The sequence below is a fragment of the Sceloporus occidentalis genome, unplaced genomic scaffold (assembly GCF_023333645.1).
Source record: "Sceloporus occidentalis isolate IW3139 unplaced genomic scaffold, rSceOcc1.0.p SCAF_2, whole genome shotgun sequence".
In the NCBI taxonomy this organism is placed as follows: Eukaryota; Metazoa; Chordata; class Lepidosauria; order Squamata; family Phrynosomatidae; genus Sceloporus; species Sceloporus occidentalis.
This window is the reverse complement of record NW_028316982.1, coordinates 80,553,935-80,577,383: the sequence shown is the minus strand read 5'-3', so window position 1 is coordinate 80,577,383 and position 23,449 is coordinate 80,553,935. Positions and strand designations below refer to the sequence as shown.

Here is a 23,449-nt window from a genome sequence, read left to right as displayed (position 1 = left end):
AAACACTTTCCAGTGAGACTTGGAAGCAGGTTGTGGCTGATTCAGTCTAAACACAAGTCCTTAGTTTAGCATTATATGCATGAGCTTTGAGCTCCCTTAATTGTTCTCTCTGCTTCCTTTTTACTCCTGTATGCAACAGTTCTCTGTTGACAACAATCCACTGAACTTTATCACACGGAGACCTATGTGCTTTCATCCCCAAAATGGTTAAAGTGTTGGCATCCTGGAAAAGCAAGCAATTTCGCTAATGCTTCTAACATACAGAGCACAACAATGGGTAAAAAGCACATTACTTATGCAAGAAAGTGGGTAGAAAGTGAATTTGAGTTTCAGACAGATGATGACAAATCCCATTGCTAGCTTGGAAATAACTTTTTTGCACATGCTCCAAACTCATTTCCACCTGTGCATATACACACATGCTGGAAGGAAGGGAAACTGGGGAAGAAAATAGTCTTTGCCCCAGAAGCTATTTCAGAGGAAGGCAGGTTGAGGTTTCCCTTTGAAATCTCCCATAAAACCGCACACACACACACCCCAGAGGGAAAGAGGTGGTGGCTGGTCTTTAAACCTGCCTGATTTTAGCAAGGGCTGAAACTCCCAGATGCCCTCCTTTTCCAGGATATATCCTCCATTTCTCCCTCCTGTACAGGAGGAATTCCAAAACGTCCTCTCTCTGCCTTCTCCCACCAGCTGTCCCCTTAGACTTAAAGCTTAGAGGCTGCAGGAAGAGGAGACCAGCCCCGCAAGGGAAAGAGGTGTGTGTGTTGTGTGTATGTCCCTTTAAGAACAAGGCTGCCTCTTGCTCCTGGGAAATCTGGGAAATCCCAGGAACCCTAGGAAATCTGGGAACAGGGAGAATCCAGCACATGGTTTTCAGACTGCAGCAATTACATGAAGAAAGCAAATTTGTAAATGAGCTGGAAATAAAAATACAATATTTTTGTGAAAATGCCTAGTCCCTGATTCACCTTACTTTCTATTTGGAGTCTAATCCGTTTGTGCACAGCATCATCTGAATAGCAATTGCAAAATTGTCCCTAATGCCATGGATGACCTTGCATTGTGACCAGTTTAACCTTCCAATTTTCCCCTTGTGATAAAGTCCACTGTTTACCATTACATCTGAACCAAAAACCAATACAAGTTGAGTCTCGCTTATCCAAAATGATTGGGACCACAGTTGTTTCAGATTTCAGATTTTAATTTTTTATTTTGGAGTATCTGTATTAGAGTATATACACAGATTCTTGAGATATCTTGGAAATGGGAACCATGTCTAAATACAAAATCCATGTATGTTTCGTATATGCCTTATACAAAAATTATCTGAAGGTAACTTTTAATATAATTTTGACCATGAGTAGTTTTAATTTCAATAATGTTATGCATGAAACAAAGATTGTGTACACTCAACCATCAGAATGCAAATGTCACTTACCCCAGCTGCCCATGAAAAAAGTTTTTGGCGGGAGGGGGAGTATTTTAGATTTTGGAATTCCACATAAAGGAGACTCAACCTGTATATATATTTTCAGTGGAACAGATCAAGAAAGTTATTGATTACCACACTGTGGTATTACTAGTGCTAGAATTTATCCTTTTGAGTTAATACCAGATGGTATCATTACAATAGGATTGGAAGTACAACTCCTTCAAAATACTGTACTATTGCTAATATAGATATAGGGAAAGTTAGCCACATGCAGCCCCATGACCATTTTTCAGAGTACTCAAGGGTCCCCAGCCCACTTCATATTTGTGCTTAGTTTCGTTTTGTTTTTTTTTTAAATTCTGCCCCAGTGGAGCCAATAGTGTGTGTGTCTCCTTCCCATGATCTCTCAGCTGGACATTTCACTACGTTAGGAAGTCTTTGGGGAGGAGTCTCACTCTTTTTGGTTATTTACAGGGGGCCCCTCCCAGAAAACCCAGCTGCCTCTCTAAGACTGGATGATAGAAAATCTAGGAGACTTTCCAGTCACCAGCAGTCAGAGGGCAAGCCCTCTTAAGGCCAGATCCTGGAGTACTGGATTGGAAGTAATGTTTGGCCAGGCTTGGAATATGTGAGGTAGGATTTTAAGACGATCCCAAAGAAAGCCATTTGGCAAGGGGAAGTCTTCCAGAACCTCTGGGAGGTGCTATTTGCCATTTGGGAAAGTGACATTTTAAAAAATGACAGTAAAATGAGGTATAGCCTTTTTGGTTGCCCCAGGGGCCAGTATGGCACTCCATGTCAGTTACTCATCTCTGTGGTCCAAAACACACTGCAGAAACAATCCAATCTGAGACTGGATATAGAATGCTTGAAAATGCTATGTGTTTTAGAGAAAGAGATGTTGTTTTTGTTGGTGTTGGAAATAAATATTAGCTTTATATTCAGGAGAATTTTATTATATAGTATGTGTATTCTGCTTAAAAATAAATACAAGTTCCAAGAAATGTGAAAGTATGAATGTTGAACTTAGGGGCATCTAGTGAAGATAAACTGTGAAATTCAGGAAAGAGAAAACTCAAAAAATTAGATTGTGTTTTATAGATTAACCAGTGGAAAATTGCATTAATGTCAATATTTAAAATCTTTTCAGACCTAAAACTAGGTTTGTTCCAATCAAAATTGATGCTTTTTGTGTGTTGGATACTGTTATGCCTTTTCAGAAAGAATACGTCTTCTTCAACTGAATGTTGACATTGTAATGTAGATAATGCTTTCTTGTGGCATATGATGTGCACATGTTTAGTGATGACCTTTTTTTTTAGTGGATGAATGTATTTTGTATTGGAAAAAATATTTGGTATTTCTAGATGCACATATTACTTTCATTTATATTCCTGTGATGTGAAATTTAACTGAGCGTCAAAGTTGTTTAATCTTGCAAGCTTTTACTGTTGCAGAGACTTATGCTTCAAAGTTTGAAAGGTAAATATTCACCATTCATTATTCAATTGATAGAAGATGCTTTAGCTATGCATGAACTTTTTTTATTGATGGCAGTTTCACAAAAAAGTAACTTTGGAAATATGATCACTTTATTTGAATGTATATGGATAGCCCTTATTAATATCCTGTACATTCCTCTCCTTTCTTCCTTTCTTTTTTTTTTCGTTTTGGATTTTTAAAAAATCTATAATCAAAATGTAAATAGCCAATTCATTCTTTTAAGGAAAGAGAAAGAAAGTCTCTCTCTCTCTCTTTTGCATAGTTCATAGTGCAATTATTGAACCTGCTTCTACATGATATAGTGATTGCTGCCAGCTTAGGTTGAGTAAATTGGATTAAACAAATGCCTGAAGAATCAGTTTTTCAACAACTGCTAATCATGATAGATGTATATTATCTTCACCATCAGAGACAGTTGTTGTGTGCCTTCAAATCATTTCAAACTTATGGTGACTCTAAGGTGTGTTATCACAGGGTTGTAAAGTCGAAGGCTTTCATGGCCGGCATCCATAGTTTTTTGTGGGTTTTACTGGAACATGGCCACATAGTCCGCAAAACCCACAAAAAACTATCACAGGGTTATTGTTGGGTTTTGTTTTTTGCAAGCTTTGCTCAGAGGACATTTGCCTTTACTTCCCTCTGAGGCTGAGAGTGTGTGACTTGCCCAAGGTCATCCAGGGGGTTTCCATGGCTGAACAGGGATTCAAACCCATGGCCTAGCCCAACACTCAAACCACTACACCGTGCTGGCTCTCAGTCAGAGACAATGCATCTCCCCATACTAGTAGTTGTATGTAGTAGACTCTAAGCAGGAAGCACTGTCATGCTCATGACCATCTTCCATTAGGGTAGCCTCTAGGTAAGCCTCTGGTTGTTTTCAATTAGTCTTCCCAATTTGCATCTTAAACCTCTGATTTCTTTTTTGTATGGCACCAGCATAACATGACCCAGTTTCTCCTCCTTAGATTTCTCCTCATTGGTTTTTTCCCATTTTGCATTCAATTAAAGATTGCAAGATAGGCAGATAGGCTGTTTGAAGCCCAAGCCCTGCATGACAGAGTAAACTCCTGTCACTAGTCCCAGCTTCTGCTAACCTAGCAGTTCAAAACATGTAAAAGTGCAAGTAGATAAATAGGTACCACATTGGTGGGAAGGTAACAGCGTTCTGTGCAGTCATGCTGGCCACATGACCATGGAGTCATCTTTGACAACCCTGGCTGTTTAGCTTAGTAACTGAGATGAGCACTGCCCCCTACAGTTAGACATGACTCGACAACCTTGTCAAAGGGAAAACTTTTTAAAGATTCAGCTACTATTCTTGTTCCCTCTAGATTTTTTTTCTAGAATGACCAAATTCCTTGGTTCCTGTTCTAAAACCAAAGCTATCAGAATAGGTTTTTTTGTTTTTATTTTTTAAATAATGGCAAGAGACAAATCTGTGCAAACTATAAAGGATCACACATTTTGGATGCTGTAAGAAAGGTTATATGATGTTATATAATGTTTCAGTTGATCTGGACGTAGGCTTTATGGCAGATACGATAAGCGAGGTGTCCAGCGCTTCCGTGGACAATGTTAGACTGGATCACTTTGAATTTGTAAATACCAATGAAATGGACAAGCTCCTTGGAAGCATGAGGAGAACAACATGCCCCCTTGACCCTTGCCATTCTTGGTTCACCGCCCAGGGGGGTGATGCTGTAAAAACTTTGTTGCAGTCTATCATTAATGCATCCTTCTGGGAGGGTAAATTTCCACCTGGTTTAAAACAAGCGGTGGTTTAACCACTTTTGAAAAACCCTCCCTTGAACCCCTGGTGAGAGATAATTATAGGCCAGTCTCCCTTTTACCATTCTTGGGCAAGGTGATCAAGAGGGCAGTTGCCTCCCAGCTCCAAGCCGTCTTGGAGGAAGCCGATTATTTAGATCCATTTCAAACTGGCTTCAGGACGGGCTACGGAGTTGAGATTGCCATGGTCGCCTTAGTCGATGATCTCCGTCTGGGCATCGACAGGGGAAGTGTGATCCTGTTGGTGCTCTTGAACATCTCAGCGTCCTTCGATACCATTGGCTATGGTATCCTTCTGGAACACCTGAGAGAGTTGGGTATTAGGGGCACTGCATTGCAGTGGTTCCATTCCTACCTCTCAGGCAGGTTCCAGATGATGATGCTGGGAGACAGTTACTCCTCTGAAAGGGAGTTAAAATCTGGCATCCCTCAGGGTGCCATTCTGTCTCCCATGCTGTTCAACATTTACATGAAGCCGATGGGTGAGATCATCTGGAGACATCTGTATGTGTTTGACTGCTGCAGTGACTAAGGATGGCATCTCTCCTTTGAATGACTATATTGAGTTGGTAATGGACTAGATGAGGGGAAACAAACTCAGGGAATCCAGGGAAAATGGAGAAACTGGTGATAGGAAACCCTGGCCTGGGGAAGGAGTTTTGTCAACCAGTCCTGAATGGGGTCACATTTCCCCTAAAGGATTGTGTTCACAGTTTGGGAAGGCTCCTGGACTCATCCCTCCAGTTGTCATCTCAAGTGGAGGCAGCAGCGAGGAGCACCTGTTACCAACTTCAGTTGATACACCAGCTGCGCCCTACCTGGACCAGGGAGACCTTGAAGCATTGGTACATGCGCTGGTAACCTCTCATCTTGATTTCTGCAACGCGCTCTACATGGGGCTAACCGTGTGCCAAGTTCGGAAGCTTCAGTTGATCCAAAATATGGCAACCAGACTTGTCACCGGTACATCAAGATTTGATCATATAACACCGGTATTAAAAAATCTTCACTGTCTGCCAGTCAGTTTCTGGGCGCAGTACAAGGTGTTGGTTATCACCTTTAAAGCCCTACATGGCTTGGGACCAGGCTACCTGCAGGAATGTCTCTCCCTATATAGTCTGCCCCGTGCTCTCAGAACGTCTGGGAAGTATTTACTACAGACATATAACACCAGATTCTTATCCACTTCCCAGAAGACCTTTGTCTTGATCGCTCCAAAATTATGGAATGACCTGCCGAAGGAGATCCATTGTACCTTAGATGTTTTAAAGAAAGCTATTCAAATGGATCTCATCCGGTGGGCCTTTCCCATCTGATTCTGTATAAGCAGTCTACCCACCTAGCCTCCCCTACCGCTGCTATTGGTCCCCGTCCTCTTTCTTCGAAAAAGATATCTTCTTGCCAAATTTTACCATATTTTTAAAGAATTCGCTTGGAATGTTTTTAACGTATTTTATTGTTTAATCTCTTTTTATGTATTGTTTATGTTTTTATGATGGGAGGGAGGGTTGGGATATTGGGTCATTTCTTTGATTGTATTTTTAACTGTATTATGTTTTATCCTTATATTGTTGGAATCTGCTTTGATTCCTTGTGAAAAAGCAGAATATAAATAAATTGTGTTATTATTACTATTATTATTATCTGCAGTGATGTCTTGTACTATTAATTTTAGATGGGGTGTTACAGCTTAGGTATTCTATTCTTTGTCTTACTCACTTGCATGTTTTAGGCTTAAATTATTTGGATCTTCTGTAGAATAATGCTCCTAAGATTTTGCTTTCTTCTGTGTGTGAACTTCATTGAAGAGAACACTTCCTTTATTTCAAGCCACCAGAAGCCACGGTTATTACTGAAACACACTACTGATGTTTAACCTCTAGCATTGTTGCTTCCTTCACTAGAGTGCAAGAGGAAACTTGCTTCACATTTCTCTCCTGTAGTTTTTATCTTTGATTATAACAATATCACTTCCCTAGTCATTCTAGCTGCAGCTACTCTTGCTCTCTCTTTGTTATTTTGTGACCCTCTAATGTGAAAAGTGAAAAAAAAACAGCAGTTGTGATTGACTTGAAATGAAGTTCTCTGTGGTCTAGTTCCAGCAGGGAAGTATTAAATTATTGGTATTGCCGCAAATTATTATATTTTTAAAGCCAGCACCTAGGTCTTAGATTTGTCCAACCCTCTTAATCCAAATCTTTATAGCATGACCAAGGGTTAAGTTATATCCTCTGAGTCTGCTGGAAAATACAAAGACCTTCTTGCCATTTTGGATCTGTGACTGCCCAGTCATTTGTATCACAAGACAGAGGAAGCAGAGGGGTTGCATCCTAGAGGCAGATGCAGTAAACCATGATGAGCACAGACACGTGGCTAAATATAGCCTTGTAGACCATATGTTTATCAACACAAGATTTTGCTGTGGATGTTTTATTCCATAGGCCATTATTGTTGTTCAGTACTTTTTGCAGACTAATCCACTATTATTCTCTATAATTAACCATACAACCAAAATGGGTGGTTACATGTGTGAATTTGCCCAGATTGTAATTAATATTGATATTATGAATAGGGTCCTGTTATTCCATGGCTTGTAATATTAGATGAAATTTTGAGCATGTAGTGTTGACCATCCAGCTGTTCAGGCACATAAAGCTATATGTTGTTATAAGTACCTGTGCTGTTCTTCAATATTAATTCATTACACTTAATATTAATTCCTTACTCTGCATTGCATGCCACTGGGAGCTGTAGTGATACTCAGTGGTAACCTTCAAGATTTCTGGGGCAACACAATTTGACAAAATTTGTCAGCATCTGCATTGGCTGTCTTTGGTGTTGGAAAATGGTAAGGTATTCTCTCCATATGACAAAATGTTTGTTGTAGAGGAGTGGGTTTAATTTTAATCTGCCTGTCCAGAATATCTTGTGCAGTGAGGTTTGTGCAAGACAAGTGAAAGTAAATTAAAAATCTCAAATGAGTCAGTAAAATCACATGCATTGGACCACCCTCATATCTGTATCAACATGACAAGATTTCACAGAAACCCTGGAAGAAGATGAGCTTTTTCTGATTGTTCCTTCAACAAATTCTCTATAAACACTAACCTGGTTCTAAATGAAACTGAGGCACTTTACAGACTGCCCAAAAGGGCAGTCTGCCGCCACCCGTGTTTGCTGCATGAAGGAGCCGCAGCAGACAAACCGCACAGCTCCTCCGCACAGCAAAAAGAACCCACAAAAAGCGGGTTCTTCATGTGGCGCTGTTGTGATGTCGCAAGGCGCCAATGGTGCCCTTGCGGCATCACAAGGGCACTGAGACATGCGGGCGCTAGGCGTCTGTCACGTCAAAATGGCGGCACCCATCTGTATAGGGCGCCACCATTTTGACGCCCTCATTACGTGTGAGGGGCAAGGCGCGTCAGGAAGCGCTGCCCCTCATGTGTAATGACAGCGCCCCATAGGGCCCGTCTGGAACGCGCCTGAGTTTCACTACCTACAGTTACCACATTGGTGAATATAGTTGTTCCTTTTATACTTGCCTATTCGTGGCAGAATATTGAGGAAAAATACATTTACCTAGTCTTGAAGAACTTGTGGGTCATCAAGAAAAGGGGAGTTCATGAACTACCATAGTTCATGGCAGTGAGTTACATGTAATAGAAGAAAGGAAATAAACATTTTAAATTGTTTAAGCTGTGCAATGTCTTCGCTCACATACCCTGTTGGGTTTCTGCTAATTTCATGGAATTTGTTGGGAATGTATGCATTTTCCTATCTGAAGAAAAGGAGGAAGTTCTCTCTGAATGTTAGGGGCCTTGAAGAATAGTTCTTTAGTTCTGCCAGGGTGACATTTGGTTCCTGGTTAATCATGCTGGAAAAGTTTACAGGCAGCAGGATGCACTACTGGCCATATGACATTTTGCTTTTCCATAGATAACAGAAACTAATCAATTTGTCCCACCTTGATAATTCAGTTTATTTACTTTTCTATAAGTAACTATGCTCACAGCAACAAATTCCTGTGTGTATTCCTATCTCTAAACTAGTGGGCACAGCACATTGTGATATGATGGGAAGGAGGTGAGCGACCATGTGGTCAACCACTGTGGTCTTCCATAAATATTAACATCTAACAGATTTTATTATGCCCTTGAAAAGAGAACAGAAGCAAGTGGAAGCTTTTTCTGGTGAAATCCTTTCTGGCAGCCAGAGATGTGTTTTAGTAGCAACAGATGTCTCTATTTGAACTCAAGCATTTCTCCAGCCATTAGCAGCAATTGCCTCCAGGTGCTTCCCTTGCTAGGATCATGAGCCCTCCATGCAAAGGGAGAAGAAACTCTACAGGGGAAATGAAGCTGGGTGAAGGGAATTGGAATCGGGCAATAACCAACTGGGTACGAGAACTTCAATGGTCTTCATCAGGGATATCTTTCTTATCGGGATTCTATGCTTTACTGTATGCAAAAATAATTTTCAGGGAATAGTAAACATGAATTTCTCTAGAGTTTTGTTTAATTTTTTCAGGAACCATGTGGGTATAAATATATACCCCATGCAGTTCCTTGCTATGCTAAATCCATGCTGGGAAGGATAACTGTACATTAAATGAGCTCATTACCATGAGCAAAGGAACCAAACAAACAAAAGCTAGTGCTGTGTTGTACATACAACTAAAAATCAATTCTCTTCTCATATGTATAGCCTTCTATCAGCAGCCACCCTTTATTTTTAAAAAGTCATCCTGTTACAATCTTCAGATTCGGTTCTTCATTTAATTTCATGTATATTTGTTTTTTAATAGAAATGTTTGTTGTTTAGAGAAGAAATGGATTGCACCATTGCAGTGTTAGAAGGGAATTCATGGGAAAACATGTTACTAATCCACATATATTTCGCTGTTGAAGGAACAGGGCTATTTTGTCACTAGTTTTAGTTTCTTCTTCCTTGTACGTTTTTTGTCAGGGTTTGTGCTGGTTCTCAAATGCAGTTCTAAGAAGCACTTAAAATACTTTTGCAGTATATTCTTATACTGCTTTTTACACTGTCATGGTTAAGTATTTTCCCCGAATAAATAAATAAACAAACAAAAAACCAGAAGTCTAGGGTAATGTCCGAATACTTTCAGCAAAATTTACATTTTGAAAGACACTGCTGGAGACAAGCAAGGACATGCAATTACTATATGTAAATCACCTCAGTTGTTTCCTAATCTTGCTGAAGAATTACAGCCCCCCTTGTATCTCTCTTCCCACTCACGTTTCATTATATGCTGAAACTGTATGTGTTAATTGACCTCTATGGTTTTAGCTATGTTTAGTCTGCTTCCTACTATTATTAAAGAGTTGTGCTTTATTTTCAGATTGAGCTTTAATGCAGGCATTTTGGAGCAAGTTTTAGGTGGCATGAGTCTGTGTATCATACTCAAACTGTGTATGTATACTTCTGTGGCATGTCTGTGCCTCCACAGTCCCTCTTATTGGGACCTATTCCATTTCTAGCAGGCTTTTAAAATAGGCTCTCATTACTGTATGGTATTATCATGGACACCTGTCATACATAAATGGAATGGATCTAACCAGTAAAATTATGTTGATCTTTGAAGTACGCCTGCAATGTACATTATGATGAACAATACCTTTTCTACAATTGTTTTTTTTAAAGCCTTGTTTCAATATAGCCAATAATTTAATAGGTTTTGTAATTGCACTTTGTGTACTGTGGGACTGCCTTTAGCTAATGGTGAAGTAATTGCTGGGAAGAATTAGTACCATGAAATGTTTCTGCTAAGTACAGTGTACCTTATAAATTTGAAAGCTTTCATGGCTGGCATCCATAGTTCTTTGTGGGTTTTTCGGGCTATGCGGCCATGTTCTAGAAGAGTTTATTCCTGTGGCATGTCTATGCCTCTATAGTCCCGGTTATTAGGACCTATTCCATTTCTAGCAGGCTTTTAAAATAGGCTGTCCTTACTGCATCGTATTGTCATGGACACATGTCATACATAAATGGAATGAGTCTAACCATTAAAATTATGTTTCACCAGCATCTGTGGCTGGCATCTGAGAACATGGTCACATAGCCTGAAAAAAACACCAAAAAATACAGTTTATCTTTTTCAGCATTCCTTGAAAACTTATGTCTGAATTAAGATGTATGTAGCATAGACACCACATTCCAAAATAGGATGTTTCCATGACATTCCTTTATCACACATGGTGTCATTCTGTAATCCCACTGGAATATATCAGTCTGTGTAAGGGATTGTGCAGGGCTAACTGCATGTTCTCTTAATGGAAAAAATGGAAAGTGGGCACATACTTATCCCTTTGCCAGGCTGGAGAGAGAATGTGTCTCTCTGTGTGTGTGTTCATGTATATGCAACATGCTGTGTCAGGTTCAAGAAAATAGACACTTCAATATGGATAATAGGAAATTCATGAAAATTACTTGTATTCTATATATACAGTAGTTAAAATCTATTAGTGTTAAACTAATTTCTCATTACACTACAAAAGAAGTAGACAATACATCTCTTTAAATGTTAGAGGTGAGGCATAAAATGTGTCAGTTCCTCTATACGTTGGGGAAAAAATAATAGATTTTATATCATACGTACAAGCAGGAGTGCACACAGGCTGTAACAGATGTTTGAGGGGCTTTTCTTCAGAGAGGTAGCAAATAAGGACAGGGTAGGGTTGCAGGACCTTGGATAGCTCCTAGCAGTCCTGATCTTCATCTGAGGCCTTCTATTCATCTTGAGCCCAATTGCCCCTTCTGGAATGACCCCCCCCCTTTTTTTTTTTTTTTTTTTTGAAGAAAGGAGAGCCTTAAAGAGTAAGGTTTCTGTCCTCGAGCCAATCATGGAGTCAGTTCCTGTACTATGTAGTTCATGCATAAGGCCCATGGTGTAAACAGAGCCAGTTCTTTAAAAGAAGTGCTCTTAAAGTGTGCTGTCCCAGTTTGGCAGGGCACAGAGTGCAATGGCTGAGAGGGCTTCCATCTGCAATCCAAGCTTGGTGTCAACAGTTGGGTTCAGCATCTCCACAGCTTGTATAGCTCACCTTTGCGAACTAAGTGGTTTCTTTCTACATCATTGCCCTGGCCACTGCTTGAATTTAGGGTTAAGGCAATAAATCAAATAAATACTATATATGCATTGCCCTCCCAAGTGATCTACATTGGTCCATAAATGCTGAAACATAAATGATTGACATTCCAGCAATACTGAAGAAACTGGACTGTTATTGATGTTGCATGTTGAGTTGCTACAGATGTAGTGTTTTTTAATCATGCTTAAATGCTCCTAAGTGAGGTAGTGGGGAGAGTGAAGAGCAGACATCTCCAGACTTGAAGCCTGTGGGCACATCTGGAGCCCTGGTGGCGCAGTGGTTTAATGCCTGTACTGCAGCCATTCACTCAAAACCACAAGGTTGCGAGTTCAAGACCAGCAAAAGGGCCCAAGCTCGACTCAGGCTTGCATCTTTCCGAGGTCGCTAAAATGAGTACCCAGACTGTTGGGGGCAAATTAGCTTACTTGCTAATTAGCTTACTTGCTGTTCACCGCTATGATCTTTGGAATAGCGGTATATAAATAAAACAAATTATTAATTATTAAATTATCTGTAGTTTTGAGAAAGTTTTGTGGGTTCCTGCAAAATGGAAATCATGGGACGAGCCCATTCACAAAATGGTTGCTGCCAGTTTGAGAGAAGGCAAAGTACTGCAGTTGACACATGAGCAACTTGTTGACAAAACTAAATTCCAGGCAGAGATGGGATCTAAGCCACATAATTCACCCCACATAGATAGTACCTTGTTGTGGCACATGCATTGGAGTGTCAAATCATTATTTATCCTGCCATTTTAATGTAGGTTATTGGTAGTGCTTTTCATCAGACTTTTTGTTTTGGTTGCTTTTTCTGTGTACTTCTGCTCATGTTTATTCATTTCTTGTCTTGATTATTGTAGTCATCTATTGATTGGTCTTCCATTAATTCATCTTTTTGACTTATTATTTTGATCATGTTGCCCCACTTATGATGTCCCTTTATAGCATGCCATTTTTTTACTATCCTATATAAGCTTCATGTTCTTATTGCTAATGTTTTTGTTGCTATTGTTGTTGTGTGCCTTCAAGTCTTTTCCAGCTTATAGTGACCCTATCATGGGGCTTTCTTGGCAAGATTTGTTCAGAGGACATTTGCCACTGCCTTTCCCTGAGGCTGAAGGCATGTGACTTGCCCAGGGTCACCCAGTAGGCTTCATGGCTGAGAGGGGAATCTAACCCTGATCTCCAGAGTCACAGTCAAACACACAAACCACTACTCCATTAATGCCTTAGTTCCCCTATATTTCAGCCTGTATTTCTCATTATTGACCTGCTGGGAATCTTATTGCTATAACTCCATGTTTCTTAGCTGAACAAGGGTTTTCTACTCACTAGTTTGACTCCATCCTTTCTCTCTTGCTATTCATACCCTTGGAATTATTTGCTTGCATATCTGTAACCTGCTTCCTCAATAAAAACATAAGTGTAACTTTTTTGTTTGTTGTTTCATAAAACCCTTGGAACTCTGGTTAAATTTTACCTTTGCAACTCAGTATATATGTGTGTGTATATACTGTAGTTTATTTGCTCTACATATTTCAATACAAAAATCTGGAAAGGATACTTTAATAATGCATGGCTATATAGTCGGCCCTTCTTATACATGGATTTCTTATACACGGATTCAAGCATCCACGGTTTGAAAGTGTTCAAAAAAAGTATAAATTTCAAATATCAAACCTTTATTTTCCATTTTTTATATGGGACACCATTTTGCTGTGTCATTATATTTAATGGGACTTGAGCATCCATGGATTTTGTTATCCATGGGGGATCTTGGAGCCAAACCGCAGCATATCACAAGGGTCCACTGTATATTGCCATTGCTCCCTGTGATGTGACCTCCTTTATATTCCTTGAGCTTACCTTTCCTTTATAGAAGGCCCTTTGTCAATGACACCTGCCCAGCGCCCACCCCTTTATACATTTTGCCTAAGTGTATCAGCGTTAGGGTCCCAAGTTTCTTCCTCTTATAAGTTTATTAGCTTAAGTAGTGTGTTTGTGTCATACTATAGTGTTATACTGTATTATGCCTGCAGAACTGCAGAGTTAATTTGTGTGTGTGTGTGTGTGTGTGTGTGTGTGTGTGAGTGACTAAGGCCTGGACATCGGATTATCATGGCCATGAAGAAAGCAGCAGAGAAGACAGTCTACTATGTGTATTAGAAACTTGGACAGCAAGGCTATATGTATGATGTAATAAACTAGCCAAGGTTGCAGGAAGATAAGAAGCACAGCTCAGCATGAGTGGGTTGGTTGGTTGTTGGCTTGTTGTTCATTGCTTTTGAGAATTAGTTGGTCAGGGAGAAAGCTGGTTTTGCTTTTGTCTGTGTGCTCTGTGATTGCTGTAAATAGTTTTTGCCTCCTGTCCTCTGTAAATGAATCCTTCACTGCACCAGCTGGCTTCTGCATTCTGTTTGGGAGTATCCTGAGGTCCCTGCTGGGATACTGAACTACATTCACGCTGCACCTCAGTGTGACAGTTTATCTGTGCCTATATGGTCTAGAATTTACTCAGGCAGAGGCTTCAGTTATAACAGATAAAGATTAACTTTATTGAATAACATATAGCAAGAAAGAAGCTTAGAATAGTTGAGGCGTGGTATGGTTACGTTAATGTAACTTGCAGGCATTTCACAGTTTCCTCTTTGCAATCTACAATGTGATGTCTCTCTGATGGTAGTGAGACCCTTTGTATCTTTCTCCAGTTTCTTTGCTAGCTTGTCAGAATGCCTCTTTGACTTTCTCTAGGCCCAGTCAGATTCCCTATCTGACCCCGCTCCCTAGAACTCTTACCCAAGAACCACCTCTGAATTCAAACCTTCCCTCAACTCAATTTCCTTCAACTCCTTTCAGTTCTCTTAAACTCTCCCTCAATTGAAGTCACAGCCATTTACTCCTGCCTTTTATATCTACTCCTTCCTCTGTAGCCCCTCCCTCACAGTCAGCCCAAACTGTGACTGTCTTTCAGGAAACCAAGTCTGTGGAGTGACTCCGTCACACTCCCGTTACTAGAAATCCTGAAATGGATTGGTTACCAATGAAAGCCCTATATGTGCATTGAGCTAAATGTGGTTACAGAGACCTTTTTGAATCTTTATGCTTAACATGTGGAGATCTATAAGGCTGTTGGGTAAATAGGAATGTTAGGGGGTCAAGAATTATATGTATGTCTGCATCCACTATGCAGTTTATTCCTGTTTCTATGTAGTCAAACAAATGCATTGAATTGTATGAATTCATTGTTCTATGTATTTTAAGCTAAAGTATAGGAATGTGCTTTATGAATATGCCTATCTTATGGTACCTGTGTAGTAGGGTGACTTCACATTTACAGTTTGGGGCTTATCAAACTAGATTTGTGTTTATTGAGGTCCTGGTGAGAGAGTCATTTATTAGGCCTTAAGTTTGTGTGCAGCCTCTGAGCAAACAATGAATATGGATTTTTCTGTTCCTTTTCTGGTTTAAAGTTGTATTCATACATTCTTGAAGTGGTGTGTTTGACAGCCCCCTTACCTCTTGCTTCTAACAAATGCAGCTGTTCAACAGTTCTAGGTTGCTTTTCTTTTGTGTGTGTAGAACTCTCCAGTTTTAAGTGTTCAAGATTTGTTACATTTGTTAATTACCAGAGAAAAGTAGCTGAGGCTTCCTTTCCTTTCTAATTCCTCTGTGCTCCCGATGATCTAAGAGTCCCTGCTGTTGTCAAGTGCAGTTGGCTTAAAAGCAAATATTTTACACACAGAGATTTTCAGCCATGTAAATAATGAAGCCATTACCAATTTAAAATGGCTGTTCCCAGCAGTGTGTTTTAAACTGCATTTAAGGGTGATGACTTGGCAATGAGGAGGACAGAAATATCAGTCTCTGTTCTGATTGCCATCACTACTAAGGCCACACTACCAGAACAGATGTATTGATAGTGGTGACATTCAATACTGTGTTACATAAAAAGAACAACTGCTAACTGTGCATAAGCTAAGCAATCTGCTATTTCCACTTTCTCTAGGTGAGCCCCTAGGTGAGAGGCTGGGCCACTTAGCACCTCCAAATGTCAGCTGCAGCTCCCATTATCCTTCATTAATGCCGCCTAAGTCTTATGAGAGCTTCAGTCCAACAATATCTGGAGGTCCACATCCCTCAGCTTGATGCTAAAGCATCCTTGTTGCAGATCAGGAATAACAAGTACATGATTCACTACTCTATAATGCTATCTCACTTCCTAGCTCCCTAGAACTATTGCCTTTCCAAGCTTTATCTCAAAATTGCCTAGGTGGCAGTATACCTGAGTCAAGCCATGAAGATTCAAACCTCTGGAATTGTTCTGTACAGAATGGAGACAAGGAACCCAGTTTTTTCTGCTGCTACAAAGACAGTTCAGTGCTGTAGGAGCCAACCATAGTGGTAGGAGCTTAATTGTAGCTTGCTTTGCTTTTACTGGATTTAATTCTCATGATGTGAGGGAGGTGGTTGAAGTGAAGTATACATGGCCTTCTCTCCCAAATGAAAAGATTATCTGTACCATTATATGGTTGCATGAGGGTATGGTTATGTCTATAGCATGTTTCTCTATCTTTGTGTACATATATTTGTTTGCTTGTGCATATGAGATGCATTGGTGCCCAAGGCATGGACAAAGCACACCCACTTATTTTCTTGTACAAGGAAACAGAACTGACATTTCTGGTATTTAACATTTATTCCAATATGGGTGTTATGACAGTGCCATCCACTGCCTCTGAAGGCAGCAAGCTACTTCAGGGTTGTAGGAGAGACCACAGTGATCATATAGTTGTGTCCTTTAGAAGTATGGAACGGCCAGGGAACTAAGGAGAATTACTTGTGGGGTGGAGGTGGGGATTCATTGCCCCTAGCATCTGTCACCTTGAGCCAGCTGTGTCACTGCCTAAAGGTTGGGCTGGCCTATACACATTTCCATGTTTGCTTGTCTCCTAAGCTGCTCTCATCTCTCCCAATTGGCTTTTGAACAACAGAAAGTTAATTTTCACACACCTAATAGAAGGGTGCTTCAAGATTGATGGATCCTAGTACTAGCAGTCAAAGGGCTTTGTGCAGTTGTGGGTTTAAAAAAATCACTTTTTTTGTGAAAAGAAAAAAAGGCAGAAAAAAGAGTGGGAAAACATGGGGGTTACAGATGAAAAGTGGTCTCATCCAGACCCTGTATAATTGGTAGGGCATTTGCCTGATAAAAGCTTTACCTTGATATAACCTAACCCATCCTCCTTACCAATCATACAGTAGTCTATTCTTGTTGGATTAGATGAGTGCTAAAATTACACTGAGAAATGCTAAAAATGGAAAATACTTCATCTATCATTTTCTACTATATTTATTTACTGTAATCTTTTATTTATATATACGGCTTCTTCCCCACACCCAAAAGCTCCTATTGGTAATACTGTAACTTAAAAAAATGCTTTAGTGCCTAGAGTACAGGGATTTGGGTACATCTGAAATGCAGAATTAATTATTAATAGGAGTGGGAATCATGCTCTTTAGAATCTTCACAATTTGAGGGGGGAAATCAATTAATTATTACTATAAATCTCTGTGATTATGCTGCAGTCGTATTGCTGGGAAATTGGCCATTAACTACCAGGAAATCGCCTATCTCCTATCAGTCAGAATTCAGCAGCACCAGCAAGCCCCTGTTCTTTTTATAAATTAACTATCAATGTGATACATAATTGATAACCATCTATAATAATAACAATAATCTCCATGAAATTGTGATCCTGGTAGGCAGGAGATTTGTTACAGTCTTATCCTCCCCCCCTTCCCCCCTCCACTCCTAACATCATCATATTGCATTTGTTAACTATTAGTAGTAGCTTATGAAAGATTGAAACTAAACTTTTGCTAGGGATTCTATGTTGGAGAGCTAGCTAGGATCACAAGCATTACGAAATAGCATTATTCAGATTTTCAAAACAATGTGATGATACTTTATCCTTAACTTCTAGAACTGCAAAAGTCAGTAAGTAATATTATACCATGGGAGAATACCATAACTACCTCTAGTCATGAAAGGGGCCTTGACAATGAACATAATTACTATCTGTATCATTTAGTCTCTACATGAAATTATAGGTTCAAATATTCATTCCCTCTACAGTGTACATTTCTAAATGATTGAGGGCACTACATTTTCTGTATGTGCATTCAAGTCTCCAGTTGCCTTATGGCAGGCCTATGAATTTCAAGCTTTCTATAGACAAGGAATACTCAGAAGTGATTTTGTCAGTCCCTTCCTCTGAAATATACCCTATGGCACCTGGTATTCATTGTCTCCCATCACATTTTGTTGCTGTTGTTGTTGTTGTTGTTGTTGTTGTTGTGTGCCTTCAGTCCTTTCTGACATATCACATCCCTAACATAAATCTATGATGGAGTTTTATTGGCAAGATTTATTCAGAGGGGTTTGTTTTTGCCTTCTTCTGAGGCTGAGAGAGTGTGACTTGCCCAATGTTTCCATAGTTTAAAACCACATTTTACTTTCCCACAAATGACACGAGCCAGGGTTACACATCACTGGAACATATATCAAATTAATATCTACAAGTAAGACTTTCAGCAAGCTGGTCATAGCTTATTTTTATCCTAAAGGGACTGTTCTTTTTGGAGCGAACCATGTCCTTCTCCCAAGATAATGTGATGTCAAATAGGGCTATCTCATGCCTCAACCCTTTTCTGATATTTTTGTTCCAACTAATATTCAATGTTTTATGGTTCTTGGAGGCCACAAATGATTCTAAACATGCTTTGCCAAAATTAGGCTGTTGATGTGTTATACTGCAAATAATTTTTTTCCAAAGTGTATTTCTGTATACTTTGGGCTGTACAGAAAATAGCAGAGACCTGGAATGATTATTGAAGAAAGTTAAGGAAGAAAGTGCCAAGGCAGGTTTACAGGTGAACATTGCTGTTGTTGTGTACTTTCTAGTTGTTTCTGAGTTGTGGCAACCCTAAGGTGAAGCTATAATGGGGTTTTCTTGGCAAGATGTATTCAGAGAAGGTTTCCCCTAAGGCTGAGAGCATGTGACTTGCCCAAGGTCACCAGTGGGTTTTACGGCTGAGGTGGGAATAGAACCATGGTCACCACAGTCATCATTGAGCACTCAAACAACTATGCCATGCTGGCTCAGGTTAACATTAAGAAAACAAAAATAATGACCACAGGTGATTTACATAACTTTAAAACAGATGATGAAGACACTGAAATAGTTCAAGATCTTCCACATCTTGGCTCAGTCATTAATCAGAATGGAGACTGCAGTCAAGAAATCAGAAGACTAGGACTTACAAGGAAAAGTATGAGGGAACTAGACAAAATCCTGAAATGTACAAAAAATATCATTCAATACTAAACTTAGGATTGTACACACCATTGTTTTTCTGATTTCTGCATATGGTTATGAAAGCTGGACAGTGAAGAAAGCTTATAGGAAGAAAATCAACTCATTTGAAATATGGTACTGGAGAAGTTTCTACAAATAGCATGGACTGTTAAAAAGACAAATAATTAAGTTCTAGAGCAAATCAAGCCAAGGTAACTAAACTGAGTCTGTCATACTTTGGATACATTATGAGAAGAGATGACTCACTAGAAAAGACAGTAATGCTTGTTATGGTAGAAGGCAGTAGGAAAAGAGGAAGAGCACATTCCAGATAGATAGACTCAATCCAATAAACTATAGTCCTTAATCTGCAAGGTCTGAGTAGGACTGTTGATGATAGGGTGACTTGGAGGTTTCTCATTCTTAAGATCACCATAAGTTGGGGTCAACTTGATGTCTCTTTACAGCAAATACTTTGGGACTGTTTGAACATGCTGATCCTTTGCTAAGTTTCTTCGTTTTGACTCTGTAGTCGAGTTGGCACTCGTTGCAGTTGAATTCTTCATCTGTAAAAATGATTTTGTTGGGTGGTGGGACATCTTGATATTCTGTAGAAACTGCAGATTCATAGCGTTAGGATTCCCTGTTAGGCACACATATTTTATAGGCAACTATATTCTCTTTCACATTTGATTTGACTTGCCTTTAAGTATCCAGGAGCTGTCTTTTTCTCTCTAACTAATCATGTTGATATTCATGCTTTTTGCTAAGAAATCCACTTTGCTGTTAATTTACTTGAAAATAGTGCTGATCTTAGGGAGACTGTAAGGGAAGGTTGCCAGGCTGTTAGCAGGTGCAAGAGATATTGCAGTGAAAGCAGCTGACTAGCTGAAACAGATTTCAGCATCATAGGGTAGAACCAGCAAACTACATCAGTAGAACTGGAAGTGTCTTCAAGAATACTCAGGTGCCAGAGTATGAAGTCTAGATAGAGCAGAGCACAGTGTATACTGTCATTGCCATAGACATATACTGTATTTCCTTGGGAAAGAGGTGGGTGGAACGATTTGTCTAAATACCCTTTCAGAGAAAATATTGCTTGTAAATATTTTATAGAAATTAATCATTGGACCCCCACATAATAAATTTACCTGGATGCTCAGTTAAGTGAGCTGAGTGAAACACACCAGGAGCATAGTTATCTAGGCCCCATTGCCTTTACCCACCACTTTGTTATAGCCAAAAAGTGACGAGGTCTCACAGAATCCCTGGTAGGATTGTCTTACATGGTGAAAAATTAATGTCTTTTGTATACAGTTGCTTGAAATCTGATATTTATTTATTTATTTAGGTCTCTTTTTGCTTTTTCACTTTTTCCAAGCACATGTAAATAGTGATGCAACATTTGCAAAAAAAAAAAAAAAAAAAAAACCCTCCAAGAAAAACAGAGGAAATACATGTGGGATGATGCTATAGCATTAGAAGTATCTGAGGTTGCTTTACACTGAACCATTCCATGGCCTGTTACAGACAGCCAAAATAAAGCTGCTTCGAGTCACAGTGGAGGTATGGTGTTTCAATGATGCATGCGTCCTAAGAGTCCAGAAGTCACACCAAAGCCACGCTCCAGTCTGGAGCGTGGCTTTAGTGCGACTTCTAGACTCTTAGGACATATGCATCATTGAAACACCATACGTCCACTGTGACTCGAAGCAGCTTTATTTTGGCTGTCTGTAACAGGCCCATGGATCCAATTAGCTTACTATATTGTCTGTATTGACTCGGAAAGGCTTTACACAATTTCAGAAGGAAGTCTTTCTCAACCTTATCTTTTCCATGGAAAGTATGTACTCTGTCACTGAACTATAGCCCAATTTCAAGTCTAGCTTTTCCAAATTCAGGTACAGAAAATCAAAGAATAAGCAACTTCATCCTCTAGTAAACAAGGGGCTTCAATGTTGGTATCTGCAAAGCTTTCAGCTATACCAAAAATGTTAATACTGCAAAGAAAATGTATACATAAACACTGTGGATGGGTTTGTGAAATATAAAAGTTTAAAGAATATCAAAAAATATGTTCTTGTTTATCCTTATTTCCAGGGGCTAGGGAAACATCAGTACACATGGATTACCCCCCAACCAAATATTTAGGTCAAGGAATTAGTCAGTTGTATTCCTGGGAGCCTCTATGGGTCAGGGTTAGCTTTTTGGTCCTCTGGACTGTTTTTAGGTCCAGGTAATCCCTCTTTTCCAAAGTGGAAGTGATGTCCAATCACTTTTGGTTCTGAAAAATGTTGAGCTCTGTTCTTCTGAGACCCCATATCCAAAATTCCAAATTATGTTAAAAGCACATGAACAATGTATGATCTGAGTATAGTAAGCCCTCCTTGTCCACCGATTCAACCATCCATGGCTTGAAAATATTTTTAAAATATATAGATTCCAAAAAGCAAACTGTGGTTGTGCCATTTTAAATAAAGGAGATACCATTTCAATATGTCATTGTATTTAATGAGACTTAAGCATCTATGGATTTTGGTATCCACAAGGGGTGGGGATCCTGGAACCAAACCTAGTGGATATCAAGGGCCCACTGTACATACTTCACATCCATGAGCATAGCTGTAATAAAATAAAATATGCTAATGAAAGAGTTTAGCTATGTACAACAAAATCCAGATTATAGTGAAGGCAACATACATAAGGATGAATAATTATTTCTGCATTCATTCTTTCTTTGCTTGTTTGCTTCCTTTCTTCACACATTCATAAGGTGCTTCGGTATTGTGGAAATGATCAGATATTGTGGAAAGAATAAAATAAGTCAAGCTCAAGCTCTACCTACAGTTTGCAGTCTTACTAATTTCTTATCTCCAACCTTGCCTGTGACTTTTTAATAGACAAGATTCTGGTATAGTGTCCCTAGGGATCTGTTTAGGTGCAGCATCTCAGAGAGTGACATATAGCTTTAACAGAATTCTGTCCCAGGCAAGTTTGGAATGAACAGATACAAGCTCATATTTAGGAGGAGATAAGTATTATAGCAATTCTGTGTGTTTTTATAATGCATAGTTCTTACTACTTTGCAGTTCTATTTAAGGGAGGAGTGGCAAAAGCACGGCCCACAGACTGCATGCAGCTCTCCAAAGGGCTTAATGTGGCCTGCCTTTAATGCTAATCCAAAAAGAAATGGGCTGCACCCTGTGCCTGTACTCTATTGTTGCCATGAAGGAATTTTGCCACATGAGAGAAGTGGTTTCTTTTAGGCTCCTGCCAGACTGCAGAATTAGTGCAGTCTGACACCACTTTAATTGTCATGTCTCCATCCTGTGAAATCCTGGGATTTTTAGTTTTCTGGGCCACCAGAGTGCAGATAAAGTAGGATAAATATCTCATAAAACTACAAATCCCAGAATTCCATAGCATTGAGCCATGGCAGTTAAGGTAGTGTCAAACTACATTAATTCTACAGTGTACATACAACCATAGGCTAAGGTTGGTGCTTTATTTTGATATTGGAAATAACTTCTTGTCCATTGGCTCTCTTGGGCTTAAAGCGAGCTAGAGAGAACTGAAAACATAGCAAAATTGCCCTCCACTACACTTCTTCTTTTGGGTTTAGAAAAGGAGAAGTGGTTTTCCCAGACCTCATATTTTAAAAATGGCCAAAAATGTTGAAAGTGGGAGGAATTGGGAAGTTGTAGTTCTCCCAGGTCTGGTGGAGCACATGTGTGGCCCCAGACCAATAGTAATTGTTCATCCATGATTTAAGAGTTAGTTTTCATGCGTCTGCCACTTGAGTTTTGCATAGGCCTGGGGGCTCTGGGATGAGCAAAATGGCTTTAGACTCTCTGAGAAAGGGACTTATTACTTCTGGATACTGTATCCTTTTATTGGGGTACAATCAACCCTCCACATTTACAGCTTTGACTTTTGTGAATCTGATTATTCATGGATTTGGTTAATATGCTATCTCTAGGATTCTCAAGATCCTCCAGCGTGACTCTGCTGTACAATGACCATAAAGTCATACTAGAGAACCTAGAGATTCCTAGAGAAAACATTTTATAGGTCCTTCAGCACAATTCTGTGGTCAACTTCTGGCAGATGTGGACCATAAAGTTCCGCTGGAAGACCTAGAGATTCTTAGAGAGGTCTTAGCTCAGGTTAAAAAACTATTCTTTTTTTATTTGTGGGTTTTCCATTTTCATGTGGGGTTCTGCACCCCTAACCCCAGTGAATGTGGAGGGCCCACTG

General features: G+C 39.6%; 1 protein-coding gene across 1 annotated transcript in view; it reads left to right on the top strand.

The window, feature by feature from the left end:
- Positions 1-23,449, top strand: part of CTBP2 (C-terminal binding protein 2) — a 273,592-nt gene that overhangs the window by 138,109 nt on the left and 112,034 nt on the right. The window lies entirely within an intron of this gene.